At 42.9% G+C, this 12,337-nt stretch overlaps 1 protein-coding gene across 8 annotated transcripts in view; it reads left to right on the top strand.

Annotated features, from left to right (window-relative positions):
- Nucleotides 1-12,337, top strand: part of GAPVD1 (GTPase activating protein and VPS9 domains 1) — a 111,194-nt gene that overhangs the window by 24,269 nt on the left and 74,588 nt on the right. Inside the window, exon 2 of one of the 8 annotated variants that reach the window (XM_023217141.3) lies at nt 5,339-5,455. The exons of the other annotated variants lie outside the window; for them this stretch is intronic. The gene's annotated coding sequence lies outside the window, so the exon portion shown is untranslated. The remainder of the gene's footprint in view (nt 1-5,338; nt 5,456-12,337) is intronic. 8 annotated transcript variants of the gene reach the window in all.

The raw sequence follows: 12,337 nt of genomic DNA, 5'->3' as shown, positions 1-12,337 counted from the left end.
CCTGGCTATTTATTATTATTACTTGTAGAGATGGGGTCTCCCTGTATTGCCCGGTCTGGTCCCAAACTCCTGGGCTAAAGTGGTCCTCTCACCTTGGCCTCCCAAAGTGTTGGGATTATAAGTGTGAGACACCACACCTGGCCTTACTTTGAGTTTTGAACTGCTAGATACATATCATTAATTTGGGATACCATTAATTAGAAATTCTCAATAGCGAAAACTTGAAATGTGATTCTTATCCCATAAAAAGTTGGAAATATTTTTTTCCTACCCTAGAGACCTTCTCTTTAGTCAGAGGAGTTCGTTTAGGTATAGTTGTTAACATTTGTAATATATGTATTCTCCCTGAAACTTTTCTTTTCTTTTTTTGATTATGGAGTCTCGCTCTGTCACCCAGGCTGGAGGGCAGTGGCATGATCTCGGCTCACTGCAGCCTCTGCCTCCTGAGTTCAAGTGATTCTCCTGCCTCAGGCTTCCCAAGTAGCCAGAACTACAGGTGTGCTCCACCATGCCTGGCTAATTTTTTTGTATTTTTAGTAGAGATGGGGTTTTGCCATGTTGGCCAGGCTGGTCTTGAACTCCTGACCTCAAGTGATCCATCTCCCTTGGCCTCCCAAAGTGCTGGGATTACAGGCGTGAGCCACTGGGCCCGGCCAGAACTTTTTTTTTTTTTGAGATAGAGTGTCACTCTTGACACCCAGGCCGAAGTGCAGTGGTACGATCTCACGTCACTGGAACTTCCACCTCCCAGGTTCAAACAATTCTCCTGCCTTGGCCTCCTGAGTAGCTGGTGGTGCGCACCACCATGCCCAGCTAATTTTTTGTATTTTTAGTAGAGATGGAGTTTCACCATGTTGGCCAGGGTGGTCTCGAACTGCTGACCTAATGATCCGTCCCTCTCAGCTTCCCAAAGTGCTGGGATTACAGGTGTGAGCCACTGCGCCTGGCAACTTTTTTTTTTTTTTTTTTTTTTTTTAAGAGACAGGGTCTCATTATGTTGCGCAGGCTGTTCTTGAACTCCTGGCCTCAAGTGATCCTCCCTCCTCGGCCTCCCAAAGCACGCACTGACAGGCTTGAGACACCACACCTCTGGCTTCCTTGAGACTTTTAATGTGTAGTCATGGGTCGTTAATGAGAGGGTTACATTCTGAGAAATGTGTCATTAGGCAGTGCCATTGTGCAAACATTATAGAGTGTGTTTACACATACTTAGGTGGCATAGCTCCCTGCTCTCCTAAGCTATATGGCATAGCCTATTTGCTTCTGGGCTACAAACCTGTATAGCATGTTACGGTACTGAATAGGCAGTTGTAACATAATGGTAAGTGTGTATCTAAACATAGAAAATGGTACAGTAAGAATATGGTATAAAAGCACCATTATAATCTCATGGGCCCACTGGAGTTTCACCATGGTTGACTGAAATGTCTTTATGTGGCGCATGACTGTGTTTTGTAATTCATAAATTTCACCTTGTCAGGCAGTGCTTGCTCTCTGTGCTTTGCGTTAAAGTGGGTATGCTTGCTTATCAGGGGTTGGCAGACTTTTTCTGTGAAGGGCTAGATAGTAAATATTTTGGGCTTGTGGGCCACGTGGACTGTGGAGGACTCTGGCAGCTATTCAGCTCTGCCATTGTGGCATGAAAGCAGCCATAGACAATATATAAACAAATGAGTATGGCCTTGTTCCAGTACAACTTTTATTTATTCAAACAGGCAGCAGGCTAAATTTGGCCTGAAAGTCATATTCTGCTGGCCCCTCCTCTATACCATTATAGAAGGATATAGAAATCCAGTGTGCTTCACTTTTGCCACTAAAATCTCCTTACTGTGCTCTCAGTGATAAGTGTTAATAACATGAGTTGAAAAACTTGAACTTCTCAAAATCTGACTAATATGCATAGGCATAATCTATTTATTTTCTTTTGAGGGGGAGTCTCGCTCTGTCTCCCAAGCTGGAGTGCAGTGGCCCAATCTCGGGTTCAGGTGATTCTCCTGCCCTCTGGGTTCAGGTGATTCTCTTGCCTCAGCCTCCCGAATAGCTGGGATTGCAGGCATCTGCCACCACACCTGGCTGATTTTTCTATTTTTGGTTAGAGATGGGGTTTTGCCATGTTGGCCAGGCTGGTCTCAATCTCCTGATCTCAGGTGATCCACCTGCCTCGGCCTCCCAAAGTGCTGGGATTACAGGTGTGAACTACTGCACCTGGCCCATCTATTTCGTTTTTATAGAAAATGTGGTAATGCTGTTGAACTTATTTTATTTTATTTATTTTTTGAGACAGGGTCTCATTCTGTTGGTCAGGCTGGAGTGCAGTGGCTCAGTCTTGGCTTACTGCAGCCTTGACCTCCCTGCTCAAGTGATCCTCCCACCTCAGCCTCCTGAGTAGCTGGGACTACAGGCATGTGCACTCACACTCAGATAAGTTTCGTGTTCTCTGTAGAGACAGGGTTTCGCCATGTTTCCCAGGCTGGTCTCAAAATCCTGGGCTCAGGTGATCGACCTGCTTTGGCCTTCCGAAGTGCTGGGTCCATAGATGTGAGCCACTTCACCTGGCCATATATATATTAATATATGTGTTTTGAGACAGGACCTTGCTCTGTCGCCCAGGCTGGAGTGCAGTGGTGCGATTATAGCTCGCTGCAACCTCTGCCTCCTGGGCTCAAGCAGTCCTTTCATCTCAGCCTCCCGAGTAGCTGAGATTACAGGTGTGCACCACCATGCCCAGCTAATTTTTTTTATTGTTGTTCTTTTCTTTGTTTTTTTTGATAGAGATGGAGTTTTGCCATGTTGCCTAGGCTGATCTTGAACTCTTGGGCTTAAGCGATCTGCCTGCCTTGGCCTCCCAAAGTGCTGGAATTATAGGCATGAGCCACCACTCCTGGCCAGCTCTTGAACTGATAGATTTTCAAAGTCTAGTTGTTTTTTTTTACTACAAAATGAAACTCTCTAACTTAGAAACTGCTCGTGAATTTCAGGAAAAAATTTTATTTGTTATTTTAGGTGTACCTAATGTTAATTTAAAAATTCTTTGATTTCACTTATATTCTTATTCATAGAGCAACTTGTGACAATGCAAATATTAGCAAAGATAAAAAAATATTGAGAGCTGCTAATGTTTGGCCGTGGTTTGGGGGCTGGGGATACATAGGCCTAAGAGATGCCCTATGCCTTTGAGGACACGGAAAGACAGGATATAGACATTAAAGATGAAAGTACAAAAAAAGATTTCAAATTGGTGATATCAAAAGTTTTTCCAGGCTCAGTGGCTCACGCCTGTAATCCCAGCACTTTGGGAGGCTGAGGCAGGCGGATCACCTGAGGTCACGAGTTTGAGACCAGCCTGGCCAACATGGCAAAACTGTATCTCTACTAAAAATATAAAAATTAGCTGGGCGTGGTGGGGGGGTGCCTGTAATCCTAGCTACTCAGGAGGCTGAGGCAGGACAATTGCTTGAACCCGGGAAGCAGAGGTTGCAGTGAGCTGAGATCGTGCCATTGCACTTCAGTCTGGGCAACAAGAGTGAAACTCCATTTCAAAAAAAAATAAAAATAAAAAATCAGTGTGTCAGGAGTTCAGTGTTGAGATTTATTGCCGTGTGCATACTGTATGGTTGGAAAGGAAGGTTTTGTTGAGTCTGGTCTTGGAAATTGGAACATCTACATAAGAGGGGGCCAGATACAAATTTAGAAACATGACGATGAACTGAAAGTAAAAATGAGCTGGACGCAGTGTCTTATGCCTGTAATCCTAGCATTTTGGGAGGCAAAGGCAGGTGGATCACTTGAGCTCAGGACTTTGAGACCAGCTTCTGCAACATGGCTAAACTTTGTCTCTACAAAAAATGCAAAAATTAGCTGGGCATGGTGGTGCATGCCTGTAGAGGGAGGGTTGCTTGAGCTGGGGAGGCACAGAGCCATGATGGTGCCATTGCACTCCAGCCAGCCTGGCAACAGAGCAAGACCTTGTCTCAAAAACAAAAAATAAAAGAAAAATGGGAAGGCCAGTTTGGCAGGAGTAGGAGAGTTTATGTAGGGAAATGTATAAATTAGGATTGGAGGGGTGGATTGAAGCAAGATTGTACTTTGAATATTAAACCAAGGAGTTTGGAAATTATCTCTGAGGGATAAAGCATAGCTGAAAATCGTGAGCACCCTTGGACCTTTATTTTTACTTTAAGTTATTTATTTATTTATCTTATTTTATTTACTTTTAAAAATTTATTTTATTTTATTTTATTATTGTTTTTTGAGATGGAGTCTTGCTCTGTCACCCAGACTGGAGTGCATTGGTGTGATCACGGCTCACTGCTACCTCTGCCTCCCGGGTTCAAACATTTCTCCTGCCTCAGCCTCTTGAGTAGCTGGAATTACAGGCATGTGCCACCATGTCCAGCTAATTTTTGTATTTTTAGTAGAGACGGGCTTTTACCGTGTTGGCGAGGCTGGTCTCGAACTCCTGACCTCAGGTGATCTGCCTGTCTTGGCCTCCCAAAATGTTGGAATTACAGGCATGAGCCACTGCACCCGGCTAAAAAATTTTTTTTTAACCTTTCCTATGGTGCTGAGAGAAATGGCTTTTAATAGACTTTTCAATTCTGAAATTCTGTCTTGATATTCAGATGTTTTGCAGGTAGAGGAAATAAAGAATTTAAGCTCAGTGAAGAGATAAGGGCTGGAGACACTGTGTTTTGTGTGGTATTTGGGTATAAACTCAAATGATGTAGATGTCACCAGAAGCCAAATAAAGTTCTGTAAAAACCAATAGGTAACAGGAACTTTAAGGAGTAAATTTTTAGCAGAACTAGAAATTAAAGTCGATGTTACTGACAAAATGTTTAGATTAGTTGATTGAGAGCAAGTACTTCTTTCGAGTCAGACAGAACAGTTTGTTTGAATCTTGACTTAGCTACTTACTAGATAAGTCAACACTTTTCTTAACTGTCAAATGAGGATAATGAGAGTACACCTATCATAGGGTTCTAAGAGTTCAATTAGGAAAAAGAATAGCAGAGTATTTGGCATAACTCGTAAATAAATGCTAGTTTGATATTGTTAGTTTGATGGTCATATTGTTATTGTTACTTTTCAGGAAACAAACTGATTTATTTCCTAATGTCTGTACTTTTCTTTTGTCTTTAGTATTGTAAAAATTTTCCTACTTTTAGTTATTCACATACAAATTTTATTTAAGCTATTCCTGGTGACCCTTAACTCCACTGATAGTATAGTGATGGCTTAGAAAAGCAGAAAAAATTGGTATACTTTTAAAATTATCAAACCCTTTTCCTCAATCATTGTTTTTTGTGTGTGTGTGTGTGTGTGTTTTTTGAGACAGGATCTGGCTCTGTCACCCAGGCTCGAGTGCAGTGACGTGATCTCAGCTCACTGTAACCTCCACCTCCCGGGTTCAAGCGATCCTCCCATCTGAGCCTTCCAAGTAGCTGGGATTCAGGTATGCGCCACCATACCCGGCTAGTTTTTGTATCTTTAGTAGAGATGGGGTTTCATCATGTTGGCCAGACTGATCTTGAACTCCTGAGCTCAAGTGATCTGCCCACATCAGCCTCTCTAAGTGCTGGGATTGCAGGTATGAGCCACCATGCCCAGCCTCATGTGTTAATTTTTTAAAGTAAAGTTATATTTGAAGATTTTAATTTCTAAATTGCATGAATTGGCTCATATGTTGCTGTGTCATCGAAAACATGTTATGTTCCCTTTCTATCTTGAACAGTATTTCAGTTGTAATTAGGTCGTGAGCTCCTTGAGATTAGACGATTTGGCTAGGCTCCAGCGAAACTCTGTCATATATTTGTTCAATTACATTTAATTAAGCAGCAAGAAAGGCACAATTTGAGAATTTCTAAAGTATTTTACCCCATTTTTAAATTATGAAATATTTCTTTTTTTTTTTTTTTTTGAGATGGAGTCTCGCTCTGTCACCCAGGCTGGAGTGCAGTGGCCGGATCTCAGCTCACTGCAAGCTCTGCCTCCCGGGCTTATGCCATTCTCCTGCCTCAGCCTCCCGAGTAGCTGAGACTACAGGTGCCCGCCACCTCGCCCAGCTAGTTTTTTGTATTTTTTAGTAGAGGCAGGGTTTCACCATGTTAGCCAGGATGGTCTCGATCTCCTGACCTCGTGATCCGCCTGTCTCGGCCTCCCAAAGTGCTGGGATTACAGGCTTGAGCCACCATGCCCGGCTACATGAAATATTTCTAACAGACAAAAACCATTGAAAGATAGCACAGTAATCCTTACATACCTACCACCTCAGTTCAACAGTTTACATTTTGCTATATTTGAAAAAATTCTCTTAATGTTTTTGCTGAACCATGTACAAGTTGCAGACATCCTAACTCACTCCCTTTCTTTCTCTCTCTCTCTCTCTTTCTTTCTTTCTTCCTCTCTCTCTCTTTCTTTCTTTCTGAGAGGGTCTTGCTTTGTCTTCTTCTTCTTCTTTTTTTTTTTTTAGAGAGGGTCTTGCTTTGTCACCCAGGCTGGAGTGCAGTAACATGATCTTGGCTTACTACAACCTCCGCCTCCCAAGTTCAAGTGATTCTCTTGCCTCAGCCTCCCAAGTAGCTGGGATTACAAGTGCACGTCACCATGCCTGGCTAATGTTTGTATTTTTAGTAGAGACGGGATCTCACCATGCTGGCCAGGCAGGTCTTGAACTCCTGAAGTGATCTGCCCTCCTCGGCCTCCCAAAGTGCGAGGATTGCAGGCCTGAGCCACTATGCCTGGCCCTAACAAGATTTTATTTCTAAATATATACATGAATGTGCATCTCTTAAAAACAATTTATTCTCCTATGTAATCGCAATACCAATATCACACCTGATAATAATTAACAATACTTTTCTAATATCATCTGGTATCCAGTCCATATTTAAATGTCTCCAGTTGTCCCTAAAGTGGCTTTTCTGTCTTTTTCCCCCTAATTAAGAGCCAGTCAAGACTCTTGCATTGCATTTGGTTATGTTGTTTTAGTTGCTTTTAATCTAGAACAGTTTCTCTTAAGAGTTTCTCTTGGCCGGGCCCGGTGGCTCAAGCCTGTAATCCCAGCACTTTGGGAGGCCGAGACGGGCGGATCACGAGGTCAGGAGATTGAGACCATCCTGGCTAACATGGTGAAACCCCGTCTCTACTAAAAATACAAAAAAAACTAGCCGGGCAAGGTGGCGGGCGCCTGTAGTCCCAGCTACTCGGGAGGCTGAGGCAGGAGAATGGTGTAAACCCGGGAGGCGGAGCTTGCAGTGAGCTGAGATCCGGCCACTGCACTCCAGCCTGGGAGACAGAGCCAGACTCCGTCTCAAAAAAAAAAAAAAAGAGTTTCTCTTAACCTTTTTCTCCCATTGTGGCAATATAACTACAAGACAAGCAGGAAATCTTGTAGGCAAATACATATTAGAATTCATTTGATTATTAAAAAAAAATTATCAATGAGTTTGTAGAATAATGTGTAAATTTTATTTTATTTTATTTTATTTATTTTTTGAGATAGACTCTCATTCTGTTGCTCAGGCTAGAGTGCAGTGAAACCTCAGCTCACTGAAACCTCCGCCTCCCAGGTTCAAGCAATTCTCTGCCTCAGCCTCTCGAGTAGCTGGGATTACAGTTATGTGCCACCATGCACGGCTAATTTTTGTATTTTTAGTAGAGACAGGGTTTCGCCATGTTGGTCAGACTGGTCTCAAACTCCTGATCTCGTGAGCCACCCACCTCGGCCTCCCAAAGTGCTGGGATTACAGGCGTGAGCCACCTCACCCGCCCCTAAGAATGTGTAAATTTTAACAATTATTTGTTGATTTTCTACATTTATGTTATCTTTGTAGCCGTGAGGGTTGTTATGAAAATATATGTAAACATCTATGCAAAAACTCTAAAGCAGGGACTCTCAATAACTTTTTTTTTGTTTTTTGTTGCCCAGGCTGGAGTGCAGTGGCATGATCTTGGCTCCCAGGCTTAAGCGATCCTCCCACCTCAGCCTCCCAAGTAGCTGCGACTACAGGCATGTGCCACCGCACCTGGCTAATTTTTGTATTTTTAGTAGAGACAGAGTTTCACCATGTTTGCCAGGCTGGTTTCAATCTCCTGACCTCAGGTGATCCACCTGCCTCAGCCTCCCAAAACACTGGGATTATAGCCTGTTTTTGAGATGTAACAAATTTCCTCAATATGTTATAACAACACAAGTGAATCTAAATTTGTTTGGAGTGTTTTACTTTGTATAGAATTTTGTAGTACCCTGAAAGTTAAAAAAAAAAAGTTTACCCAGGCATGTAATCCCAGCACGTTGGGAGGCTGAGGCAGGAGGATTGCTTGAGCTTAGGAGTTCAAGACCAGCTTGGGTAACTTAGTGAGACCCTGTCTCTGCAAATATTTAAAAATTAGCCGGGTGTGGTTTCACACGCCTGTAGTCCCAGGTACTCAGAAGACTGATGTTGGAGGATCACTTGAGCCCGGGAGGTCAAGGCTGGAGTGAGCCACAATTGTGCCAGTGTACTCCAGCCTGGGCAACAGAGTGAGATCCTGTCTTTTTAAAAAAAAAAAGTCCCGAGAATCACTGCTACAATTACAGAGAAACTTATTTGAACATTAATTTTGGTGTGGTAAGCCTGCTTCTATTTAAATTTAAATTAGGAGAAATGGGTATTTGCTCTTTTTGTTGTTGTTTTTTGAGACGGAGTCTTACTCTGTTTGCCCAGGCTGGAATGCAGTGGCATCATCATGGCTCACTGCAACCTCTGCCTCTTGGATTCTAGTGTGCAACCTCCACCTCCTGGGTTTTAGTGATTCTCCTGCCTCAGCCTCCTGAGCGGCTGGGATTACAGGCACCTGCCACCATTCCTGGCTAATGTTTTTGTATTTTTAATAGAGACGGAGTTTTACCATGTTGGCCAGGCTGATCTTGAACTCCTGACCTCAGGTGATCCACCCACTTTGGCCTCCCAAAGTGCTAGGATTACAAATGTGAGCCACTGCTCCAGGCCAGAAATCAGTACCTTTTACTTTTTCTTTTCTTTTTTTTTTTTTTTTGAGACAGAGTCTTGCTCTGTCGCCCAGGCTGGAGTGCAGTAGCGCGATCTCAGTTCATTGCAACCTCTGCCTCCCGGGTTCAAGCGATTCTCCTGCCTCAGCCTCCCAAATAGCTGGGATTACAGGTGCACACCACCACACCTGGCTAATTTTTGTGTTTTTAGTAGTGACAGGGTTTCACCATGTTGGCCAGGCTGGTCTCGAGCTCCTGACCTCGTGATCCACCCGCCTCAGCCTCCTGAAGTGCTGGGATTACAGGCACAGATATGGGTACTTTTAAAGTGCTTACTCTGTGGACATTGTGAGGAACTCAACGTTGAATCATACATGATTTGTACTCTAGAGCAGTGCTATTCAGTAGAACTTTCATCGTTCTATGATGGTGGAAATGTCCTATGTCTGCATTGTCCAGTATAGTAGCTGCTAGCTACATGTGGGTCCTCAGTACTAGGAATGGCATCTAGTATGACTAAGAAACAGAATTTTAAATTACATTGTTTTTATTAAGATATAATTTGCATACCATACATTTTGAATTTTAATTTAAAATTTACCTTTAATTTAAACGACCATATGTGGCCAAAATATTGTACAGCACGCCAGAACAGAAGCAAAACAGTGCAGAAATGCGGGAGCATGTGAGACACCAGCAATCAAGGAAAGATTAGTGTTTGGGATATCAAGTAAGATATTTTTATGAAGTCAAAGGTTCATACAGTGTAGCAATGGAAGGTGGCCTGGAAAGATAGTTTGGGACCAGATTTTAGAAGGCTGTACATGTTATAAACCTAAATAATCAGCTGTTTTCCTGAAGGTAGTGGGAAGCCACTGAAGATATCTCAGGCAGAACAATAATATAATTTTGATGGCAATTTAGATATATTAATGTGGTTGTGTGTTAAGAAATAATTGAGACAGATTGGTCTCAGGGATGGAATGGAAGTTCAGATGAGAGAGACTCTGTGAAGAATGCTGGCTGTCAACAGGCAGCAGTTGGTCAGAAGATTTAAAAACAAAAAAAGAGGGCTGGGCGCTGTGGCTCATGCCTGTAATCCCAGCATTTTGGGAGGCTGAGGCAGGCGGATCATGAGGTCTAAAAATTGAGACCATCCTGACCAACATGGTGAAACCCCGTCTCTACTAAAAATACAAAAATTAGCTGGGCGTGGTGGTGCACCCCTGTAGTCCCAGGTACTCCGGAGGCTGAGGCAGGAGAATCGCTTGAACCCGGGAGGCAGAGATTACAGTGAGCCGAGATTGTGCCACTGCACTCCAGCCTGGGCGACAGAGCAAAACTCCATCTCCAAAAAATAAAAAAAAATAAAAATAAAAAAAAAGAATACCGCTGGAAATACAGCAAGCTGCTCCTTCCCTATTGGAAGAATGGTATTGAGTTATTAACAGAGGTAAAAAAGTTTCTAAGGAAAACAGTGGTTTTAACATAGTTGAATTTAAAGTTGGGGATTATCTAAGGCATGTTTCTGAGTGACAACTGTAAAGAAAGGAGTGCCTCTAGGTAGATCAATATGGATTTATGAGTTTTTCATGTAGACATCAGGGTAATAGCAATAGTGTACTGACTCTATCACCTCTTACCTGTATGACCTTGAGCAAATCCCTAGGCCTCAATTTTCTTAGCTGCAAAAGAAAATACCTATCTTGGAGAGGGATATTATGAAGACTAAATGTGCAGAGTTCTTAGACCCATTCCAGGCACAGTTTTCAGTTTATAAACTGTTTTCTCATATGATAGTTGTGATGAATAACACCTTCTCTGTATGGAGGTGTCAGCACCTTGTATTTCCTGCCTTTTAACTTCTCTGGAATTTGCCATGTTCTTTCCATTCCCCACTGTTATTTCTTGACTATCAGCAATTTCTTTGTCTCTCTTTGTCTATTCCATCCCCACCTCCTCATACTTTTCCTTGGTACCAGAGACTTTATGTAGTGAAATATAAATTTAATTGTGTTAATCGTGTTTAAGCCTCTTCTCCATTGCATGCAGCGCAAAGTTCATTTTTGTTTTTGTTTTTTTTTTTTGAGACAGGGTTTCACTCTGTCACCCAGGCTGCTGTAATGCAGTGGCATAATTGTGGCTCACGGTAGCCTCAATCTCCAGATGTCAGGTGATGCTCCCACCTCAGCCTCTTGTGTAGCTGGGACTACAGGCACCCGCCACCACACCCGGCTAAGTTTTGTATTTTTTGTAGAGAGAGAGTTTTGCCATGATGCCCAGGCTGGTCTCAAACTCCTGGGCTCAACTGACCTGCCTGCGTTGGCGTCCCAAAGTGCTAGAATTGTAGGTATGAGCCTCTGCGTCTGGCCCAAGTTTCTTAACTCTTGAGTTTTCTATGCCTTCTGTCTCTGTTACGTTATCTCTTAGTATACACTTTCTACCTTCTCCCTCCATCCCTACTCTTAACTGCACAAACATACACGGCCTCAAACTGTAATAAGCCATGTGTAGGTCCCTAAATAGACTTCATGTCATATATATATGTATAGGCATGTGTATGTGTGTGTATATATATATATGCCTTTATTTAGTTGGCTGTTTCTGTCCAGAATATTCTACCCCCACCTGTCTGGCAAATAGGTTTTTTTTTTCCTTTTTTAGACAGAGTCTTGCTCTGTTGCTCAGGCTGGAGTGCAGTGGCGCAATCTCGGCTCACTGCAACCCCCGCCTCCTGGGTTCAAGCGATTCTCTGTCTCAGCCTCCTGAGTAGCTGGGATTACAGGCGCCCACCACCATACCTGGCTGGTTTTTTTGTATTTTTAGTAGAGATGGGGTTTCACCATCTTGGCCAGGCTGGTCTTGAACTCCTGACCTCACGAGGAGTCATGAGGCCGCCTCGTACCTCCCAAAATGCTGGGATTACAGGTGTGAGCCTCTGTACCTGGCCAGTTTTTTGTTTTTTCGTTTTTGCACATACTTGTCTTTTAAGACTAAGTTGAAGAATCTATTTCTTCAGTCATTCCTTTTATTTTTGTCCTTACTCTATGTTGTGTAGACTTGTAGCGTAATACTCATAATGCTTTGGGGCAGCCATTTGCTTGCATGCCTGCCTCATTCTACTAGTTTAGAAAGTAGTTGAGGGCACAGTACTAGGTTTTCTCCTTTTTTTGTATTTCCGGTACCTAATATGTTGTTTGTGTCAGGCACAGAATAAATTCAGATGTTCGTCAATTTTTTTTTTTTTTTGAGATGGAGTTTCGCTCTGGTTGCCCAGGCTGGAGTGCAATGGTGCATTCTCAGCTCACTGCAACCTCTGCCTCCCGGGTTCAAGCGATTCTCTTA

This window comes from Piliocolobus tephrosceles, chromosome 14 (genome assembly GCF_002776525.5).
Source record: "Piliocolobus tephrosceles isolate RC106 chromosome 14, ASM277652v3, whole genome shotgun sequence".
NCBI lineage: Eukaryota > Metazoa > Chordata > Mammalia > Primates > Cercopithecidae > Piliocolobus > Piliocolobus tephrosceles.
Note: the sequence above shows the minus strand (reverse complement) of the source record. Positions and strands in the feature narration are given on the sequence as shown.